At 37.0% G+C, this 23,714-nt stretch overlaps 1 long non-coding RNA gene across 1 annotated transcript; it reads right to left on the bottom strand.

Annotated features, from left to right (window-relative positions):
* Positions 1-2,673: 2,673 nt before the first annotated feature.
* LOC125320207 lies at positions 2,674-12,185 on the bottom strand. The gene is made up of 4 exons (XR_007201053.1): positions 12,108-12,185; positions 11,125-11,323; positions 8,713-8,857; positions 2,674-3,434 (listed from the first exon to the last, which is right to left on the bottom strand). It is a non-coding gene; the product is annotated as an uncharacterized LOC125320207 (long non-coding RNA).
* Between the last annotated feature and the right edge of the window lie 11,529 nt (positions 12,186-23,714).

Genomic DNA, 23,714 nt, shown 5'->3' with positions numbered 1-23,714 from the left:
AATAAAAATTTAATCATCTCACCAGCTCTGCAGGTGGGGGCTCAGCTGAGGGGGCAGAGGGGCAGAATCCCCCCTGCCCTGCTGCCCACGCTGGGGCACAGCCCAGCTCAGGGGGTTTGGGGTCCCAGAACAGGGGGTTTGGGGTTCCAGCCCAGCACAGGGGGTTTGGGGTCCCAGCTCAGGGGGGTTTGGGGTCGCAGCTCAGGGGGGTTTGGGGTCGCAGCTCAAGGATTTTGGGGTCTCAGCTCAGGAGTTTTGGGGCCACAGCTCAGGGGGTTTGGTGTTCCAGCTCAGGGGGTTTGAGGTTCCAGTACAGGGGGTTTGGGATCCCAGCACAGGGGGTTTGGGGTCCCAGCTCAGGGGGTTTGGGGTTCCAGCTCAGGGGGTTTGGGATCCCAGCACAGGGGGTTTGGGGGTCCCAGCTCAGGGGGTTTGGGGTCCCAGCACAGGGGGTTTGGGGTCCCAGCTCTCCCCCACAGCACCCCCATGGCTTCTCCCAGGGCTGCTCCATTTGCCCATCCCCAGCCTGGATCCAGCCCGGGGCTGCCCTGACCCAGGAGCAGCCCCAGCCCCTGGCCTGGTTAACCCTATGAGACCTCCGTGGGTCATTCTGGGGATGTCCAGGTGCCCCTGGATGGCTCCATCCCTCAGGGGTGTCACTGCACCCTCAGTTTGCTGTCACCTGCAGACTCCTGAGGGTGCCTCGATGCCTCCATCTGTGTCATTTGTTCAGATATCAAATCACACTGGTAGCAACATATCAGCTGACTAATTTTCTAACAAACTATTTTGAGAGCTGGTTCAAACATAGACTCTGCCCTTCAGACACACGCTCTTTAGAAAGCTACATTTAAACAAGTGACACGCAAAGGAAAATAAAGCTTTCATTAGCTACAGTTTGAAGTTTCCAAACTGTGCTTGTCACACTTATCTCCTACCACGGACTGCTACACTGTCCGTGGTAGGAACAGTCAAATTATTGTACCTGATTTGTGTGCAAGGGACAGAAATGTTCCTGTATAGCAGACAACAACAAGCGTTGTACATCACATTCTGCTGCTGTTTTTCTGGGTGACCTGGACAATATTTTTCTCTTCCAATGCTTCAGTTTGTCTGGCTGCAAACTCTAAATTAAGATGGAAAATGCTTTTATTAATCAGATAAAAATCTACGTATTAAAAACCAAAGCAAGGCCCAATATAAGACACAGGTGACTACTAGTCAGGACTATAGGGAGTTGAATAATTGACTTCTGATTTCACTGGAGCTTTGGTAGAGGTTAAACAGGGGCACCTCAGGTAAAAAGCAGAAACCCAGCCTTACAAAGAAACTTTGTCATCGAAGTATTGGCAGGTTAAGGAGTGTAGCAGGTTTGGTTTGTAACCGGGCAGAAACACCAATTTAATGTAGTGGTTTGGTCCAAAATACTCATTACTGTTTACCTTCTGTGAGGTAAGAATTAGGAGAAATGCAAAGCAGGCACCAAACTTAATATAAAGAAGTTAATTAACAGACCTAAAAGAAGAAAAAAAAAAATCATACCACACCTTCAGAACACTTCTCCTACCCCCACTTTTCTCCCTTCTCCCAGGGACAATGTAAAAAGACAACCCTTGAGATGTTCAGTCTGTTTACCACTTCCATAATAACCTTGTTCAGTCCATTTAGGAAGACGAGTCTCTTTTGTCCACGCTATGAAAACATTATCACAACGAGACAGCTGCCCGGGTTGGTTCTCTGCTCGCATGTGAGTCCCTTCCCACAACTTGCAGCTTTTCCCACAACTGCTTTCAAGGGTCCACTCTTGAAGGTTTTTGGGGTACAATTTTAAGGTTGAGCCATTTAGAAACAAAAGTTCTCTTCACCCATCTCTGGGAGCATTTCATCTCTAAGAACAGAGGCCCTTCTCCTTCTCTGGGAGCAAAGGGTCTTCCTCATCTTCATCGCTAGGACTATCTATGGGAGCATCTCTAGGGACTGAGGTTTTCTCCTTTCCCATTTGGAGCAAAAGTCCTCATCGCTTCCAGCTCTCCCTGTTCAAACCTCTCATGAAATTACAGCTGCTTCAGCATCTGCCTATCTCAGCGCAGGTGCTTTTGCTCTCAAGTACAAGTTGAACGCTCTACCCCCCATGCCTTCATGAAATTACAACGGGTACTCTGATACATCATTGCTTTACAACAGAATTTCAGCTTTAAGCATCTCCTCTTTCTCTTCCCTCAGGTTTTCAGCTCCTCACAGCACTAAAAGGGTTAATCTCACCCAGGCCTTGCAGCTGGAATGTCGCTTGTCGCTGTTGGTCGCATGATCTTTGCCGGACAGCAGGGCAGCTTCAGCTGAATCTTGGCCACACTGGGGAGGGGCAGAGCTGAGCCGCTCCGGCTGCACATAGCAGGGCTGTGGGGGGTTCCACAGGTGGAACAGGGCCCCTCGGCTCCAGGATGGCCGTGGCCCAGCCCAGCCTGGCCCAAGCAGGGCCTGGTCCGGGCGCTCTGGCCCCTGCATGGGCCCCGCAGCCACCTGTCCCAACACTGGAAACGAGACAGAGACTCTGCCTCAGGGTTTTCTATTCTCAAGTGTGGATCACAGAGGTGGTCACAACTTTAAGTGGCTTAAAGAATTGTCCATATTCAAACTGGCTGCTGATAGGTTCTATCAGGTCCCAGAGGAAGCTGTAAGCACCCCTTTGCAAGAACATCACTTCCGGGACTATGCTTGCTAACCCAAGTGACTGTGAAGGTTTGAGATCACAGTTTCAGACTGACATGCCTCACATCCCACACTTGGGCATTAGGCTTTAATTTGCTCTTTTGGACATGGTCCTAATGACTATTCATTTATATCGTGGTCCAATATATTCTCTGAAAGTAGTGCCTTCATTTTCTTAAGCTAATTTATGAATGGCATGATATGCTATGATAGACTGCAATTAGATATTGCATTACATTGGCAATTGCACATTTGTATTAAGTCAGAATGTTTTAAAGTTAACTTCAATTCCTGGTCAAATTTTAGCATCTCTATCTGAATAAAGACGAACACACACCCGAATTGACAAATATTACATCACTTTGTGAAATAGAAGCCATAAGACACTTATTGGAAAAAAAACCCCTCCCTTAAACTCCATATTTCACCTAATAAATTCAGCTGCAGGCATTCTTCCTTTAAATGCATCATATTAGAGAGGTTAAATAAGAGTTGTGTCACATTACGGAGCTCTGGTATATAAGTATTGAAGTGTGAGGGTTTTTTCAGAAAGAAATCTTTTTCTTCAACTCTTTAATTTATGCAGCAGAATGAGCCAGGATGATACACAGCCCAGAAAAAGAGGAAGAATTTAATGCTGCTTTCTCAGTGCAACATAAAGTCATATTTCCATATTTGCTGTCAGTACTTGAAACTCGTTACTGGAATGAAAATCAGACTGCCTCCTGCAAAGACAAAAATTGTAGGTATTACAGGCAGAAAATGAAATAAATAGGTTATTTTCTATTTCTATGATGGTGGTCCCATATCAATCACATACTAGTTTGGAGATCATGCAAAATAACAGAAATTGTTTTCCTAATATATAGTATTTGATTTTCCCTAGATATATTTCAAGGCATTCAGTAAATGTTATATTTCCAGGTCAATATTAGTAAATTTAAAAAAAATACCCACATAGGACAACAGAAGGCAAAATCAGGATCAGCATTTGAAATTATGAACATATTTAATTATCAATTTATTAAGTGATTCTTACATAGGAAAAAAAAAAAGCCAGACAGGCAAGGTTATTCTACTTCACAAGGATTAAGATATATCTTTCTTTCCCAAGCCAGAAGAAAATTTTCAAGATTCACAAAATAAAAGAAGAGACTAGAAAGGCAGATAATGTGCTGAGCTCCTTCGGAGTTCAGGGTCGTTTTAGGAGTCACTTCAATACATGGTGCCACAGCAGAATCCACAGGCCCCTCTATCCCATTTGCAGAGAAGGGGCAAAAAATATCAGTCTTCCATCTAAGGAGCCACCTACACTGATCATTTAAAAATTCAGAGTACTTGGGAAGGGTATTTGATCATGTGAGTATGAAAAAAAAACATACCAAAGCAAGGTTAATGCAAGTACATCCCTCCTTTTGCAGCCTGTGTTAATTCCTCATCCCTTTGAAAAATGGCAGGTTAAGAGGACAAATGCTGACAAAGGCACTCAGAAAGTTTTACCCATGTCCAGAAAAACACTCAGCTGGAAAAAGCCTAAAGATTGCCGGAATGGTGCCTGAAAAAAAAGTTTATCTGAGGCAAACATAAAGTCTTTTCAAGGTGGCTTAAAAGTTGACCACAAGAGATTACAATTATCCAAGTATTACACCTAGCACAGAGGAAAATAGGCTTTCAGGAAGGACCTCGTGAGTTGTCACCTTGAGGAAGTTCAGCCCCAGCTTTCTGATTAATATATCTGTAGTGCAGCCAATGCACAGGCCTTTGATAAATCTGATTATTACTGTATCAAATAAATGGCTCATTTATCAGCTGTTTTTGTAGCTTGGCTGAGCTCACACGCATGCCCATGGAAGATAATCACAGACAGAGCTTGCAACAAAACAAATTGGTTTGTTCTTGCTGGCGTAGTAATTAGGGGAAGTTGGGGGGAGGAAGACCAAGGGTTCAGAGTGTAAGTAGTACTGAGTGATCCACAAAGGAAAAACAGAACCGAAATTGTCCTGACTGAAGAGCATTACTCACGTTAAAAGCTTTCAGCTGAGCAAAAATTAATTTCTTGACAAGCACTCAGAAAAAGCTAAAATATGTATAAAAGCCTGGCTATTTCCTGGCCAATTACCAAAAAGTAGAAGTAACATTTTCATTTTTCAGATCAGATTTGTAGGCATTTTGTACTGGTATCCAGCATGAAGCAAATGTCCCAGCTGTGAGTGTAGCTGACATTTGAGTGTATGTGTACAAAGAAATGCCAAAATATAGCCTCTTAATTGCGCTGCCATGGATTTTGTATTGTGTTTCCACACTACTTTCTAGTCTTTTTCATCCATGATGTATAAACAGCTAAGCACCACAAAAGCTGACTGAATTGGGAAACTTCAGCTAAAGCCAAACAAGAGGAGGTGAAACAAGAACCCCAGGACAGAGCAGCAAAATCAAATGGGATGAGAAATGGCTGCAGGCTGGGTGCCAGTAGTTACCCTTCACTGATTTTGAAATAAAACCTCTTCCCTTGCCTCAGTTGAGGCCGATTTCCACTGTTTTTCTGCTGTCTATAATCACTTTTTAAATTTTCTACTGTATCAAACCGTTTTCCATGCCAGGAGGTTTGGGAGAGCCCACAGGCCGCTCTGTCTCCAACAGAATCTTTTTTTTATAGGATCCAGTCCTCATTCCTCCTTACTTTTCACTCTAGCAAAATATTTCATCAAACTGTGTTCATTCAACTGGACATCTCAAATTCTTCTACCAGCAACCCACTCACTTTGTTATCTATTACAGCAGATGTAGAAAAATTACCAGCAAAGATCTGGAGCTGTGTTCAGCTTTTTGGTACTTCCACAATACAGAAAAAGTAATTCTTGCTCAGAAAAGGTGCAAGCAGAAAAATGGCAAAATGTTTTGCTTTTTCTACAGAGACTCCCTTTCTTCATTCCCTTCCCATCACTGAGCTCAGATCATCATATTGACTATCAGTTTTCTTCTTAACATTTGAAAAAAAAAACCACAAAAACCCCTCAATAACCATTATAATTACTATTATTATTATCATTATTATTTATACTTTTCATACTCACACTTGCTTTATAATTGATTCTTTCTACAGATCTTTGTGACTGATAAACATTGCCACTTAATACCACCTTTTGTACACTTTTTACTGCCTTCACAGTAAACTGCTAAAAGATTTCATTATATATGGAGTTTCTTTCTTTAAAAGTAAAACCCTACATTTTAGGTCATAGTTCTTAGGCACAACATATCTAAAATTTCAACAGTCATTGAAATCATGAACACAACTGGGAAATTTACCAATCAGCCTCTGGTCTCTTCATCTGTCTTTCTCTAACTGTATAAAAGGGTGGTGCACAGAGTCCTAAGTGATGTAGTGCAGCATGGTGCAATGGTGTGAGGCAATTCAGAGATCCAGAGTAAACTTCTGAAGTTTGTCCAGCCCATCCTCTGGCCCAAAGCAAATAACTCACAGTAAAATTGTTCCTGTACTGAATAAAGAGATGCAGTATTCCAAGGTGAGTTCTGTTACAACTGCATTTTAACAAAGAGCTCTGTGTTCCTTCTCTGATCACTTCACCCTCCCTCTGTTTCAGTTTCCCTTGCCATCTGTTGACTGCAAATTTCTGAAATAATCTTCCTCTCTTTCAGAACTTAAAAAGAAAGGAGTAAAGACTGAAGGAAGCTTGCAAAAACAAACAGAAATTCTTGTCTGCTCCTTAAAGGTGAACAACTTGGAAGAAATGTTTGTTTAGACGCTGTGCTAATACATTCCTTTGTGTCAGGAAGAGGTGTAAAGCAGCACAGCACACACCCCTGCAGCAGACAGTGGGCACACATATTTGTGTTCAGAAACACGTGTGTGTCAGTGCTGCACCTTCTGGCAGTTACACACGGCCCAAAGGCAGTGAGATATCATGGTATCAAGCAGATACAGGGCATTAGATATAAATCTAACAAATAATGTGACTTGAAAATTGTGAAACCTAACAGCCAAAAAGCAACATGACAGAGCTGACAAGCCCAGCACAGAAAGCAGCTTGTTTTGAACATGACTCATGAAGAAATAATCTTTCACTCTCTGCCTGAATTTTCCCCTTCCTCACCTACACAATTCTGGAAATCATAGTGTGGTTAAGCATTTAACTGTACAGGCACTTTAGCAGTGTTGGGAAATGAAGACAAATTGCAGGCACTGGCAGCTCTTTTGTCCATTAACGGGGCCTGTAATGGAGAATGTTCAGCTTTAATTGCACCGGCATGAGTACAGAACAGCAGTCAGCCCCAAAACCAGGAGATGTTCTCGATGCACACAGCCAGCAATAAGTAAATAACATATCTGTGGGATAAAAAAATCTCATTTAGGCAATACTAATCACCAGCTGTGCGTTTGCAGGTAGTGAAAGCCCTCTGAAATAATAGGCAATCGCAGTGTGTTGCCAGGTATGGAATAATAAAGGTATAAAAGCTACTTGGTTCAGCTTTTATTTGGTCCATTTTCTTTTCTTTTTTTTTTTTTTTCTCTTTTTTTTCCTGAACTACTGAATGAAAGAATTGAGGAATTAAGCACTGAACTCTTTGGGAGGTCATAAACCAGCATTTTCTTTTTTTTTTCTGAAGTGTGCTGTGTCTTACTTCCTTGACCTCTTCCAAAAACCCACAAGATCCAGCAAATTAGCTGGTGCCACTCTTGTCTTACTCCTATAGTTTATCATAGTATAGATCTTTCTCCTTTTTTTTATTTATTTTTTCCTCTTTTTTTGCTTTTCCTTGGCTTTTTAAGAGTTTGGATGGCATTATAAGACAAAACAAGAAATATTACCCTTTGGAGTGATTTCAGTATGTATGTGAGCAATGAAAACATTACATTTTCCTTCACTTTTCCACAATATATGCACTATTTGGGCTTTATTGTCTCTGTGCAGGCTCAAACTGATCAGCAGCTTTATAGAATTTACCAATAATTGTCATGGTATTGTGCAATATTGCCACTGCTTTCATTGGCTATACATGCAGTATAAAAATCCTGTTATGTGAATTAAGTGACAAAATAACAATCCTGTAATCCTGGGGTAGTTTTTATTTGACAGATTAAACATTTTAAGGTAGGTTTAATTAATATTTATCTATCTATCTGTCTATCTATTTTCCCCCAGAATTTTCAGATTGTCGCTGAGGTTAGTACCTACTCCCTTCTCTAAAATTATCAACAACTTGCGAAAATTGGAAAGTTCTCTGGTGTGATCTGAGTGATAAGACAACTCTCTTACCCTCTGACCTGAAGAAATTTGGAACAAACTACATTTGGAGTGGACTGTCGGTTTCAGAAGGACATTTTGTTAAGTCCTAGTGTACATACAGCTGTTTTAAGAGGTGTATAAGTGGTTTTAAGTAGTTAGAATCTGTGTTAATAGCTACCAAGACAATTTTTTTTTTTTTTTATATGTAAGGATGCTGGCAAAATGCACAGGGAACACATGAGGTGATTCATGAATTGCTGCACCAGTGATTGTCTCTACTGTGAGGTACTCCCCATCTTAAATCCTCAAGATAAGCTTATTTTAGCAGTATTTCATCATGAATAAAGTAGATCTGACGTGGCAGAAAGCAATGATTTCACAAATTAAGTATAACTTAGATATTAGCTGACAGTTTATTTTCCTTTTCTCTAATTTTTTTTTCTAGAGAAAATGACTTTCAATTATATTTGTTATTATATTTCTAAAGAAAAATAAATTTCTGCACTATGCATTAAAATTGAAACAAAATTTTAGAAACATTTTTCCTTCCTACATTAAAAGACATGAAGATTTAGCTCTTTGATCTTCAAATATTCTCCCTTCAAAATAACTCGGTAAATTATATCTCTTGTTCTGCTAAAATTCATCATCCTGCAATTATTTCTTCTCCACAGAAGCTGTTTGTAGGTCTCTGACACTAGGCTGCCTGTGACACACTGCAAAACCAATTTTACATATTCTTTGTATTTCATACCTTTCCATCCAGTGTTAACGAATGGGTTCCAGAAGAGCAAGGTAATTAGGCTGTGTAGGTGCATGTTCAAAGGTGACAAAGGTTCAGTTCTGTTTATTAAGGCATTAATCCACAAAAGAGTTAAGGAAGGCACAGAATGAGGTGTCTAAATTAAAGGGGGAAAAAAGGTCAGTAAGTTCCTAAAGGCTTTTTTTGGCTCTGCATTAACTGTTATTTCTTTTTGGTGTATGGGACTGCCTTTAGACCTGATGAAAAACGCAAGGACCTGGTGGTAGACTGGCAGGGGTTTAAAGGCCCTTTTTGGGAGATTAATCACAGAAAAAGTCTGAGATATGTTGGCTGGCAGAATGCCATTCCCATGGTTTTCTAAAAGCTTTTTTAAGAGGTTGGGAAGAAGGGGGTTCAGCTTTCAGCCTCTGCTCTGCTGGAGCCTTGGGCAGCACCACAGGATGCTCCTGTTGGAGATGGTCAGAGCTGGGGCAGGATTAAATGGTGAGAGGGGCTGGGATATTTGTACACCCTTCTCCTCACCTGGTTTGTAATATTAGCAAGCTAAAACTTACTTCTCTGTCACTTCTTTTGCTTTTGGGCTCAATAAAATCTTTTTATGTTTTTTACACGTAACGTATAAACTTCTTTCAAGCTAAAATTTCACTGAGTCCAGGATTCTCACTGCCAGGTTTATCCACAAGTTTCTTTATGATTTACCAACCCAAATCCACCTGTTTTCCACTTGAGCTGAGATTCCTGGTGGTGGTGTCCTGCAGACACACCAAGGGAAAGCAACTACTAAAGAGCAGAAAATATTCTGTGAATTTACATACCAATAAAGTTACATTTGCTCATTCCATTGCTTTTGGAACTGCAAACTGAATTCTGATATCATCTTTAAGACTCATAGCACCTCTATAACAGTTTGTTGTCTATATTATTTCTTTACCAGAAGAAGTATTGTCTCTATATTTTTCTGAGACAACACTTCAGCCTCTTAACGTACAGAATACCCATTAATTCCAGCACATCCACAAAAAGGGTTAATATTCAGCATTTTCTGGAAAAGGTTGACATTATAATAACACACACCAAACAAAGAGCGATAATTAGAGTCTGGAAAACTGTTTATGGAAATAATTTTTCCACTTAAATGGGCTGCAATAATGAAAGTGTGCACATGCTGTAGCATGCTTTGTATAATGTGGACATAAAGGTGGAGTACTTTCTTTAAAAAATAACTTTGGAAGATTTTTGCTAACTAAAATCCATCCATAGAATGGACAGTAAAGGCAGAGCACTGAGTGAGAAAGAGTTTATGAGTATTTTAAAATTTTCTTGATGTTATTATTAATTGTCAATTCTTTTAAGCACTTATTTTTGAGCTCTGTGTAGCACCATGTTGACAGCCTACCCTGGTATTCCCACTGCAGTCCTTAAAGAAAACGATGCTGACCTTCAAAGGAGAAAATAAACTGCTTCTTTCTGATATCGTCAGATCACAGGAAATGGTAGAAACTCAAATTAGCCTTAAAAAAATTGTTCCTGGCTCTCAGGTAAAATGAAATTGTGTGGTATTATCATGGAGCACAGACTGTGCAAAAAGTCTGTGCAAGGAAAAAGAAAAAAAGAGACTTTGCAATGGCTTGTTCTCATCACTTCAGCAAATTAGTCCTGACTATTGTAAAATGAGAGGTGTCTTAATCCTAACAGCTTCTTCCCTCACACGTAAAGATAAAGCAGATTCCCATTTCTTAGAGAAAATCACAAGTTTTTCCATTAAGTAGATGGTTTTGTCATATCTGATTGCATCCAAGCAGGAGTTCTGTGCAGACACCTCTCCAGGTCCCCAGTTAGGCAGCACTCTGTTTTCTGAGAGCAGCAAAAGTGACACTTTGTTGATTGAATCACCCCATCGCTAGAAAATATGGGGATTTTGGTAAAGAAGTATGGGCAGTAACTATAAATTGGCTGGATCAGAGTACGCAAAACCCAAGCAAAACTGCTAAAACCTCCCAGGACACAGAAAGGATGCATTAGAAGCTCAAGCCTTTTATATTTATTTTACCTATATTATCATGATGTTTATTTGTTATTCTACATTTGCAAAGGACTTTGAAATAGCTGAAAATGATAATATTTGGAGGCCAAAATACACAGACACTTAGGATCACTTTGTGATCTCTGGAGGTTTTCTTGTGCTTTTACCTGTGAGAGACTGAAATATTAATGGTTAATGACTCAAATAATCAGCCCTTTGCCAAAGCAGAAGGTGCTTTGCTGAGGTCAGGTTTGCATCCCCCAGCTGAAGGGCAGGAGGGGAATTTTTGGGTGTGTGATGATGAAACTTCTGATCTGCATAGGAACAGCCCAGGGGCTGGGGGATGAGCACCCACCACCACCAGAATGACCACAACAAACCTGGGGTTTGAGCCTGATAAGGGAAAAAGGCAACAAGAAACAGATCCTGCAAGGTGGGATAATGCTTTTTTTCATGCCAGTGTCCCCCTGATGAACCTCAGGTGTAAAACTCCCCCTCAGGGGAAGCATCAGGACATTTACAGAGAGGGCTGAAGGCTTTCTTCCCTTCTTATGGGGCAGAACTGGTCCAACTACAGTCCTGTGAGAGGCAGAGTGATGTCTTAGAAGGTGTCATAAAGCATCAAAGCTCCGCACTTTGACCACAGGACATCAAAATTGCAACAATCAAGTCTCACTGCTGGATCCAAGTGTGGTGAGATCTTTCCACTATCTGCATACTCCTATATAGATGTATATACTCCACTATACTCCTGTCATTCCTCTCCTTTTATATTTTCTTAAGTGATATCTTTATACTTTTGTGTTGCTGTATTTCTACAGTTAATAACTCAAGTGGCTACAGAACTTCCTTTCCATTGCAAACAAATTGTTCTAAAATAAACTGCTGTATCCGTCTATCTGTCTATCATCTATCTATCTATCTATCTATCTATCTATCTATCTATCTATCTATCTATCTATCTATCTTTCTACACCAGTCATTCCATGTCATTTCACTCTAATCCAGCCCAAGGGTTCTGTTAACCAGAACCTCATTTACCCCACCCTCGGGCGTGGGTTGCAACAACCTTCTCCCACTGTTTAGGGAGAATTGCTCAGCAGAAACATTCAAAATTTTGGTGCTTTGGAGGTGGAAAAGCCTTTTTCATGAGATTGTGTCCAAAAGCTTTTGTTAATCTAGTCATGGATTGTATAGTAATTCTCTTCTCTGTGATCACAGTCATATGCCCTCTATTTGCTCTATTTTATTGTGGGCAACATGATGGGGTTTTAATCATTTTTATCCCATAGACTGACCACTGGACATCCTTGCTACCTGCCCTCAAAACCCTTCAAATGAAGATAGAGGTGTCTGACTTCACCTTATGACACTTTGAAGTGGCTCCTCCGCTTTTGTCTTTAATTTCTCTCACTTAGCTGAACTCATGAGGGTGTCTAGGGAGAAAAGAGAAAAGAAAGAACATTACTAAAATCCATAAGCAGAAAAAATCCTTGCACTGATTCTCCTTTTGCAGATCCTTCGTGTATTCTGACCTCTTGGCCACTGAAGCAACTGCTCACCTCTATGGTCCTGTGTTCTAATGTCCATAAAAAAACCACAAAACAAACAAAAAGAAATCCAAAACAAAGCAACAACAGCAACAACAAAAACAACAACAACAACCAAAAAAAAAAAAAAAACCAAAACAACAACAACAAAAAAACCCAACAAAAACAAAGAAACATAAACAAAGAAACAAAAATAAACCCCACACCAAACTGTCAGGAATTCAAACACTCCGTTTTATTGCTTGGATGCTACAAGTTGGAAATACCTCAGGCTGCAAACGGGTTTATTGATGTGAAAAGCATTCTATTTTACCTGTAACTCACTGCAGGCACAAATGGTGGCAGCGAGTCCTCATAGCAGGCAGGAATATTTCAGATAAGGGGTCATTTAAATGTTATTTCTTTGCACTATTAAAGAGCTGTCTTTCTCTCTCTCTCTCTTTTTTTTTTTCCTTTTTTTTTTTTTTTTTTATTTTGGTCAATCACTTTTTATTCTTACCTGGAAGGCTGGATTCAATAAGAAAGACTTTAAAAAGCAAACTACATAACTACATGCACTTTCAAAAATTACATGGCAAGGGAAAAAGAGCTGTGCTTCCAAAGAAAGGTAAGTATTATTAGAGCTGTCAAGAGGACATAATAATGCAACTGCTATTACGCTGGTATTGTAAGTAATATTCTATTCTTAACAATTATGTCTGATAACAGATGTTTTGCATATCAGCATCATTATTGTTGCCTTTCTAGAGAAATTTGAGATTAAGAAAAATATTAATTTATTTTTTCCCAGGTTTAGTCTTTGTTGAAGAATCACATGTATCTCTGATAATTATTCATTTCCACTATCTTTTTATGGGTGAAATTCATCCTAGTGGGACCCTATTTCTAAATAAAGAAATTTTGTCTTCATAATGAAGTGATGCCACTGCAGAGTCTGATCATCTGCAAATAAAGGCTGTGAATGCTCACTGGCAGAGATTCTGCATTAAAAGGTGGTTTAAAAATATTTTCTTGCTTATGTTTGTCCTTTTAAGTTAAAAGAAAAAAAACAACAACAAAATATTAAGGATTCCACGCTGTAGGACACAGAATAAGTTGCATTATGCTTAAAGAAAAAAGTTAATCTCTGACAATGAAGGCCTTGAGAGAAAATCAGATATTTGTGTGTGAATTCTGCTATCAGAGGCTTAAATCATACTTGCAATGAATTGATGCCTCCCACCTTTATTTACCATTTCCTGAAAGTATAGAAAACTCTCCAGATCCTTTAGGCTAATGTTCCTTCCCACTTCAAATTACTCACATGAGCTACCATTTATTTGGAGAATATCAAATTAAAAATCCAATAAATACGGTTTTACAAGATAAAGTCCAAACATGTTTTTTTTCAATATGCAGTTTTCACATGAAGAAAAAATAAGAATCACCAAAAATAAAAAGTATTCAAATGTTATATGCACTTGAATATGATGGTATATAATTAATTAGGGTCCCCAGATTGAAGTCATGAGAACAATAGTGCAAGCTTATGTATTTCTGCAGATGTACATGATAAATATCCTGTAAATTAATTACTTTAATCTTTCATTGTTGCTATTGTGCCAAATGGAAAGTTTTCCTTCTGAGAAGAAATTTTCTTTTCCATCATAAATAAACTTATACTGCATGAAGAGCAAAAGTTTAATAATTTCTATTTAGATATTATACTGCATTAAATAAATAATAAAAATACTTTCAAAATTTAAAAGAAAAGGGGGGGAACTATATCATTCAATATTGTTTCATTTTAAGGTAAATTTTAAGAACTCAAAATTCTTTTACAAATCATTTCATTTCTTGATTTGTCTTTAGGCTTAGTTAGAAACTTTTTGTCAAGTTTCTATTTTCTGAAGTTAGCAGAGTGAGTATTTTAAATGGAATTGTTCCCTTTACAGGTCAGTTTGGATAGTTTGGGCTGTCATTTTTTAAAACTACATTGATTTTCACTTTAGCATGTCTACATTAGGTAGTTGAGATGGTGACCAGTCTAAGCCTGACTGAACTTATTCCTCAACACTCTCAAATTTGAATCCTATTGATTCCTGTGGATTTGGATTTCTGCCCTTTGATAACTGTATATTTTCCTGGTTCCAAATTTCAGATCATCTCTGAATTTGACTTGTCTGCTTTGAATGAAACAGGAAATTTTAAATACTTTGTTTTTAAAAAGGTTGCCAAGACTTATTTTCTTACTATATCAATGAGAAGATAAATACAAAGTCATCATAACACTAATAAATTTCAAATTACAGTGTTGTGAAGGAAGGCCTGTTTTATGACAGTGGACAGTATCTGTTCTGTGGTGATGACTTTCAAATTTTAGCTGTAATAGATTAGACAGAACACAAATAAATAATTGAAATTAACCTTTGATTATTGTATACAGCATTTGCATAATTAAAAAAAGCTGAGTAAGAAACTCTATGACTACAGCTGACTTCAACTGGTTATAAAAGCTCAACTCTGAGCTTTTTTCTTTTTCATTAATGTGCATCCCTTATTACATGTCCTTTCCTCGTTGTTTGCTGCACAGATTTTCACACCTCACAGTATGAATATTCTTGATTTACACATTCTAATTAGAAAGGATACTTGAGACATCTGATAATGAGTCAAAGTCTCCGCGGGTTTGAGCTCTTTGGGTCCATATTTCACTGATGCTCTCCAAGAATGAGTAATCTTTTGAAGCAGAAAGGGAATAAACAGACCAAAGTGTTTTTTTCAGGTTGATCCAATAATGATACACGAGTGAAAAGAAGAACACCCTGAAGGGATTTTTAATATAAACATTTGGAAGGTAAAACTGAAGCAACAGGATATGCAAGATTCCTTCTGCTCAAGCCACCTACCCAGTTCCTGGTTCAGGATTATGTGTATTTGAAAATGGAGTTGGGAAGTCATCATTTTTATAACAGTACACTTAATTTTAACAATTGAAGCAGAGACAGCATGGAAGAAGTGAGAACCTGGAAGGCAAATCCACAGTATGTAGCTCTGCAAAGAAATCATATCTTACTATTATCATATTCAAGAGCTTGAAAAATGTCACAAATTCAGGATGCTCTGCAAATTCTACTTAATCCTTACCAAGCAATTATGAATAATAGCTTCCTCTTAGAAGCAAATGGAGCAGCTTCTGAGTCAAAATTGTGAAAGGATTTGCTGAAGTATACACAAAAAGTAATATTTTGCTGATAGTTCAATGGTATTAAATAAAATTATTTCCATTTTACAGACATAGCACTGTAACCTGATGTCAGGAAATTCAGTTGGAAGCTGCACAATTGCTCTTGTGATAAGATGTGAAAAATCCATCCCAGTCTTAACAACTGATGCTAGAAAAGAATTTCCAAGAATAATTTCTGACATAATAATAGTTTTGGACATAACATTTCTGCTCATATTACTGGTTTTGACTAACATGAAATACCATTTTATAGTCCTTTTGTGTGGAGTTTTTGCCCTGATGTGATGTTAGGAAAATAAAGTAGAATAAGTACATAAAATAAATGTATTTACTTTTCTGTACATTTTTATCAGAGCACATTGGAAAACTTATCTTTTTTTTTTTTTTGTGTCACATGCTCAATGCTAAAAAAACCCCCAACAAACAAACAAATAAAAAATAATAATCCAACCCCTCTTCAAACATCCCCAGTGTTCATTCTTAGAATAAAATACAGTAGAAATGTATTCCTCTGCTTTTCCTGAATTATGTGTTTAGTTCAGTGAGAATCTCCAGCACCTTAATGAAATGGGGAAAGAGATGACCTTCATGTTTTAGGTGTAATTTCCTTAATGCCATGAAAATAAGCTCCTATTTGGCTAAATTATGTATTTCCAGAAGTCATATAATCAAAAAGTTTGGCAAATGCACGCATCTGCTACAGATTTTTGAGGTATGACAGAGGACTGCTGCTCATCTCTGTTCAGGCATCCTTTTAATTCATTCAAGTAGCAATTTATAACTTCCAGTTTATAAACAGAGCTTTCATTCCAATTATACAACCTCCCCCTCTTTAAAGGAAGTCCCATGCTATAGTACCTGTAGCATATTCTGACTGAAAGTTTTCTTAAAATATGGAGACCACTGCATGTGGTTTGCCAAAATAATCCTTTCCTTTTATTGGCATTAAGCAGTTCCAAAAAACAGAATTGTGGGGGGTTTTTTGAAACACAGATTCACCTTTTTGCTGTTTGGTTTCCACGTGTGATAAATCAAAGAGTGTCATGTCGCTCTGAAAGAGGCAAATAAATACAAGACATATGGAAAATAGGAAATAACTCTAGAAAGAGCAAAAATGTACTTTGATTAACCTAAAGGGCTAAAGTACTCAGAGATTCGGTTTTAGTTTTATAAGGATTTATGGTTTGGTGCAACATAAAGACTGTAAAAAAGGAAACAATGCCAGTAATTTCCATCCCGTTGAGATCTTGGTGCAAGAATCTGGCATTGTGATAATGTTGACCAAAAGCCAAAATACACCTGTTTAAAACATTTTTAGTGCAATTTTTCCAACCATGTCATATTTAATTTGGCCCTTCAAAATCCCTGAGAATAGGCTTCATTTTTCCCAGAGAACTGATACCAAACCCTTTTCCTTGGATATCAGAAAATCCCTGTTAAAGCTGAATCATGGGACTACAAGAAACCAGATGAAATACTGACTTCCTTCAGGGGTCGTGGTATCAAAGAATTACCTATTGACTTGGACAGCCTCATGTGTTTTCAACTCAATTTACCTTACTCTATGCCCTGTAGAACAGAAAATTCTCTAGGAGGTTGTGCCTGTTTCTGAGCTCATAAACTCTCTGATAGGATATGCTGCTTTTTCTTTTTATAAAATTGTGTGTAATATGAACAATAATTTAGATTTCTACATGTTCAATAGATTGCTATCATCACTAGAAATCTGGAAATGCATGCTAGATTTTTATTAGGAATTTTTCCTGAATTTTTGTACATGGGAAGAATTGTTAAAGAAAAGCTGTTTCTCCTCAATAGTGTCTTTTTACTGAAGCTGGAACTACTATTGACAGAATTCAGTTTAAAAGGGACTGCCTGTGATTGAGATATCACTGATGTGAGCAGTTTTGTGTTTACAATGAAGTTGAACTAATTTTCAATTTTAGGCTGGTAATTTCCCGGATGTGTCAAGATTATTACTTCAGGAAATGTAAATTTTGCTGTAAACCCTTGAAAAGTTATAAACCCAACAAAAACAATGAAAAGACACTCTCCATCTCCAACAGCATAGGAAATAATTAATTCCTGAGTACAATCATGTCAAACTTGGGATGTAAAACCGTCTTACCTAGGGAGGGATCTGCACCATGGATAAAGCCTTGGCCTGTCTTAGCTTTGATAGCTCTTGGTAAAGAACTGGTAATAAAATGTAAAAAATCATAATTTGGTTTTTAACAGGTATTTCAACTGAAACAGCTAAACTTGCTGTTTTACCAAATCACAGGCTTCAGAAGATGGATGAATTCAAAAACAGGGAATCCAAAAATCACCATCATTTAAAGAACAGGCAGATGCTGCTTTAAAATGAGGAGTGGTGATGCTCGCCCTGAATAAAAGTCTTGTTTGATCAAAATGATCTCATGGCATAACATGAGGTTTTTGTCTCATCAACTCTGACCCTGAGAATGCAAAATACCCAGCGACACCTGAAGCAGTCAGTGCCTAAATTTAGTGAAAGTATTTTGAATTTCTGCACTGTAGAAGTCCCCGTCTCAGCTGGTCAGCCTAGATTCCCTTTGTTTATCCAGCTTCTTTTAGAAGTCCACATGAAGATGAAATTAGATGTGCATTAAAATCAGAGTTCACTGTTTTCTCATGAACAGTACCTGCAATGGAGATGCCCATGTGAATCCCACTGGGAATGTTAGAACACCGCACCCAAAAGTTATTTAAGGGAGTATTTGCAGCTCAGAGAATAAGTGTAAATGAATGATGACATCCCTTGCATAGATTCATTGTTTCAGTGCTTTTTGTGTGTTTTTAAAGCAATTATAAAGTAAGCAATCTTTAGGAATCCATCTCACTGCTGAGCGTGTACTTTTGTACAATTCTGCAGCTCAGAAAAAACTCCTCTGATCATTTAATGTCTGCCCCAGAACTTTAAATTGAAGACTAAGTTCCCATAAGAAAATAAAGACGAAACTGTATATTTAATCAGGACATCTTACAGAGAAACAAGAAGCAATGTTTGATGTGAGATACACTGTGTTCATTTGCATGAATAAAAAGAGTATGAGTACAATTATTGTTCCAGGACCCAGAGAATGATCCATCACAGATAAGGGCTCTTGGTTAGCAGTGCATTTTTTAAAGCTCTTTTCCTTTTTGGTAGGATTTCTGCAGCAAAATACCTGAATATTGTTTAGCAATTCCAGGAGCAGTGAGTACGCTCATGTGCTGACAGAATTATTGATTCTCAGTCATTATTTTCTTATGAGTTAATTTTCACTCTGCTACCCCTGCTCAATCTCAGAGAGACTTTTCACTTACTAACTATGCAGCCCCTGACTTTCCTGACCTACTGAGATTTCTATTAAGTTTATGAGAGTAAAATTCCTTCCAGAACTGACCATATGCTGGCTTAATATTATCATTATTACCTTACACAGATACTGCAGATTATATTCTTTCATTATTATGATCTCTCTCTAATTTTATATTTCCTCTATTGATGCACGTTATACTAGAGTCTAAATCAAAGCTATTGCTAGTTCTACCTTTATTTTTCCTCAAAAAAAAAAAAAAAAGCTACCTAAGGCAGTGTTTTACAAGAATCCAAGAAATAGTCAGAAGTTAATTTTCACAAGGCTCAAAAATGTCGAATATAGGACTACGTCATATAATATAAGTCTACTAATCCTCTTTCTCCAATAGGTATTTAAATTCAGAAACAAAATGGATTTTTGAATGATGAACTCTATTTTGACCAACTCGTCAGATTCTTCTTGTCCATAATGTAAAAGCATAACAATGACATAGGGAGATAGATAGTTTTGCACCAATATGCAGTTTTGGGGTTGTCAATGTCTGCTAATTCAAAACAGTGAAGTGTTTATAATCACTGCAAAATTGCAATAGAGAACAGCTTATTTTTAAGATTAGCTAAGATATGTGCATGATTCAATAGCTTAGAGAAAAGATTTAAAGTTCAATAGTAGGTAAAATACTGAAATATTTTTATTTTAGAGCACCTTTTTTCCAATTCCTAGACTCATCCTTCACTTTTATATTTATACTTTTAATTTACTGTACTTTTATCACAAGAACCAGAAAAAATCCCTTGTATGTCATATTTGGCCGTAGGAAACAATCAAAATCCAAACAAACACAGAAGTTTTTACACCTCCTGGTTTTCATAAATGTTGATCCCATTGAACACTATGAAAAATCAACTGTTTTGAAAATAAGACCTGGTATTTTGGAGTCTAAAATAAGTGTAGGAGTCATACTTGAGGGTTTGGGATTCAAAGAAGTTTAAATGGTTGGGGTTTGGGGTTTTTTTTTTAATCAGACCTTTCTTATTAAGTGCTCAAGATTCAGCTTCTGCAAATATTAAGCATTCATATGATTTAATTTTCAGAATTCAAATAGAATTGTTTCTATTAATAGAAAGTAGTGTGAATATACAAACATCGTCAGGATCATGAAATAAAACCCAAATACCTGGAAATATGCTAACAAGTTTGGAATTTAATGGTTGTCTTTCAAACTTCAACACATATTAATCAGAAACATCTTAATATAAAAAACAGAACTCTGTTAAACTTCATTTCTATAGCAAAATAAAACACAAAAAAATTAAATTGCATTTAACCTGTCAAGTTTTAGGGGCAAGTTTCCATGTTGTTCTTTCCATTAAACTGAAAATTATTGATATGTCTGCTTTGTGAAAGCTAATTCCATTGATACATGAACAGAATTCAGTTCCACTTTTTCTCTTATTTTTAATTGCTTATCTGTATAGATTCATGCATACTTTATATTGGTACACATTGTATTTTGTATGTATTTTTAACACACGTTCTAGTTACACTGGTTTGGAAACCATCATTAACTAAATCTGATGTTTAGATGAGGTAGTGTTAAGTATCTACTTTTTTTCTTAATGGCCTTTCTCCTGTCTTTTAGATATTTGAAAATTTCCTGACATTTCATAGGAAAAACACAAACTTTTGTGATTTCTTTAACGAATCCTATCTCTCATTAGAAAAACTCTCTAGGAAAATTCATTAGGAAACTTGCAGCTGCACATTTTTCTTGCCAGAAATTTTCTAATATTTTTGCTACCAAGTCTCAGCATCTCAGACTTCTACACAAGGACTTGAAACCTGTTAGACCCCAGTCTAAAATTTGTTTTTCAAAGAAAGAGCTCCTCATGGCTCTAAAACCCTCAATATTAGGCTTTCATTGTAAAAGAGGAAGAGAACAACTTCAAGCGAATCAAAGATTTTGGAGTTAATAAGAATCAGAAGAAATTAAAACACGAAAAGAAAAAAGAGAAGAAAATTTTAGGCTGTTCATGGGGAAATGTCTCATCAAAGAACTCTTTTTAGACATTTCCCAAATGGATGTTTCAAAGTTGTAGAACTTTATTAATTTACTTTAGAGAGGGCACAATGTTATGAGTACATAGACAGAATAATTTTGCCTTGACGGAACTTTAGGCGACTCCATCTAATAGAGATAATTTTTTACTAATAAGGTTTTTTAAAATTATTTCTGAGATGGCAAATGGTTTGTTTTGTTTTCGTTTTTTTTATCTTCATGGGCTAGACATGAATGTGCAACAAGTTATGTAAAGGCATTATTTATATGCAGTCAGTAGCTTTCAAGACTAATTTAAAATACGGAATAATATAGATATAGTATGGAGAGTTCTTTAAAGAGGAACCCCCAGATTTAGTTGGGAGATAAAAAAATATTCTAACACTGGTGTTTTATTAAAAACAGTCCTATTTAACATGTGAAAAAGAGAAATTCAAGTCTCTGAAGGGTGTGGTTATTTGAGTTTTAGAGTTTTATTTGTTGACAGTGCAATATTTTTCTCTTTTATGTATATTTCTTATTTCTTCTGCTAAATTAAAACTATTAAAAGTTTTTCAGATGCTTTTGGGGTTTTTTCTTCATATGGGGGTTGTTTTTTTGGCAAAAGTTTTAAATTGGTATCACACATATATAAGAGAGGTGCATTGATTTGAAGGAGGAAAATATATCACAAAATAATAGAGAAAAAAATTACACTTTCTTTCCTTATCCCTAAAAATGAAGAGTCCACAGCCCATTTCTGGCAGTATTTCATGCCGGTTGAAAGAGGTAGAGTTTTATGAGGGGAAAGAGGAGTTGGGACAGCAATCTCTGATAATTACTTACCTTTCCTGTAATCTCAGATATCCTTTCTCAAAAAGGAGAAGCACCTTACAGAAATACCTGAGTGTCTCCAAGTACCCAGACCCCAGGATAAGTAGTCCACAAAAGTAAACATCTGATTTTACAATTAACTCCTTTTATAGTTGGGAGCTCTATTTTTGTTTTTATTTCGCCAAGGTGGTTTGGCCTGTTTTGGGTTTGTTTTTTTTTTTTTTGTTTTGTTTTATTTTTTTGGTTTGCTTTGGTTCCTTGGGTTTTGGGGGATTTTTTTGCTTATGTGTTTTTGTTTGGTTTTTTGGTGGGTTTTGTTTGTTTTTTGAACGGTTGTTTAAAAATCAGATTATTCATTCAGAATGAGATGGGCTGATCCTGGTAAAGAGAACCTGATGAGAACCATTGACCAAAACAACCTGTCTAGGCTGCATCTCCAATTCTATCCTACCACCGCGGCTGTTATCATCCTAGGTGAAGAAAAATAAAAGGACAGATAATATGGAAGATGTGCAGCAGCTAGGATTGTGCTGCCAAATCAAAATTTTGCCTTTTATTTCGTGGGTACTCCACACTCCCAGTGCAGCAGAGCCTTGTCAGAAAGGGTGCAGGTGAAAGTTACTGTGAAAAGGACTAAAGTAGAAAGGAAAATAATCCATGTACTTCCATTATATTAAAAAAAAAGTCATTGTACCTGTATATTTACAAACTTATTTAAATATTTATATTAATGTATAAATTAAAGCTTTTACCTTCAAAATGAAGCTATTCAAAATATTTATATGTTTTGGAAATTTACTGTATTTCCCATCTATAGTTTCTCTGTAGGAAACTAAAAAAAAAAAAAAATGATAAGAAAAATAAGAATATAAATTAATTTCACATTCAGATTCACTCATTTTTTGGGGAACAGATGTTGCAGAAACAAGGGATTATACGAAAAGATACTGCACATATGTTTTGAGATTATGAAATTTTACCATATTTACTAAAACACGGCTGGCATATATCCCTGCTTAGCTCTGCAAATCAGCCTGCCATGAATCTATGAGAAAACCTATTAGTTTTAAATTATTTAGTACGAGGTAATAGGAAATACTTACTCAAAGTGGCAATGATTTGCTTAAATAAAATTAATTGTGCAATGATAGAAATCTCCCTTATCTGTAAGAGCTGACTTCTTTGAAGCAAAAGGCAGTCTGGGAGCTTAACATTGATCTCTCTCAAATTGAAAGGCAAACTGGAAATGTTCAATTTTTTTCATGAAAAGTAAACAGGAAATTTTCAATTCTTCTTTCCTGGACATTTGTAATGAAAAATGCATAACATAAATAAAATTACTTTTTTTTTCTATCAATAAAGAAAATTTATGTGTTTAGTCATCTGTGGTTATTGGGAAGATGGGATATTGGGAATAAATTCCACCTTCTGAGAGGTGGTGAGGGGCTGGCACAGTTTGCCCAGAGAGGCATGAACATCTCTTATTTCCATCTTATTTCCATCTTATTTTCATCTTATTTTCATCTTATTCACCTTTCAGTTGTCTCTGTCCTTCAGCAAATCTATCCCAGCTTCAGTCACCCATTCTGGCAATGGTACTGACCCCTCAAAACACAGCACAAGAAAGAAATTCTGATAAATTTGCATCATAATGCAGGTATGAAAATATCTAAATTGTTTTGAAAAACATAATTCAGACTTTTCCCAATTTTCCTATGTTTCATTCTGTATGTTTAAAATTATCTGCGCAGCATAGTTTGGGCATATTAACTTTTAAGTTATTTAATTTTGGGAATGTCATTAAAAATAAAGACTAAAACATCCATACCTGTGGTTAGTCAGTTTTGCAGCCTTCTGAAATGTGCAAATTTGTCATTTGAGCTGGGGAAAAAGATCTAGGATGTGCATGCTGCTATCCGGAATGAGGTTAAGAACAAAATATCATGAATAAATAGATCAATAATGGTAAAATTCTTTGTCCTGCACGTTTGGATTC

Source organism: Corvus hawaiiensis, chromosome Z (genome assembly GCF_020740725.1).
Source record: "Corvus hawaiiensis isolate bCorHaw1 chromosome Z, bCorHaw1.pri.cur, whole genome shotgun sequence".
Taxonomy (NCBI): Eukaryota; Metazoa; Chordata; class Aves; order Passeriformes; family Corvidae; genus Corvus; species Corvus hawaiiensis.
The sequence above is the reverse complement of the archived record's forward strand: the minus strand, read 5'-3'. Positions and strand labels throughout refer to the sequence as shown.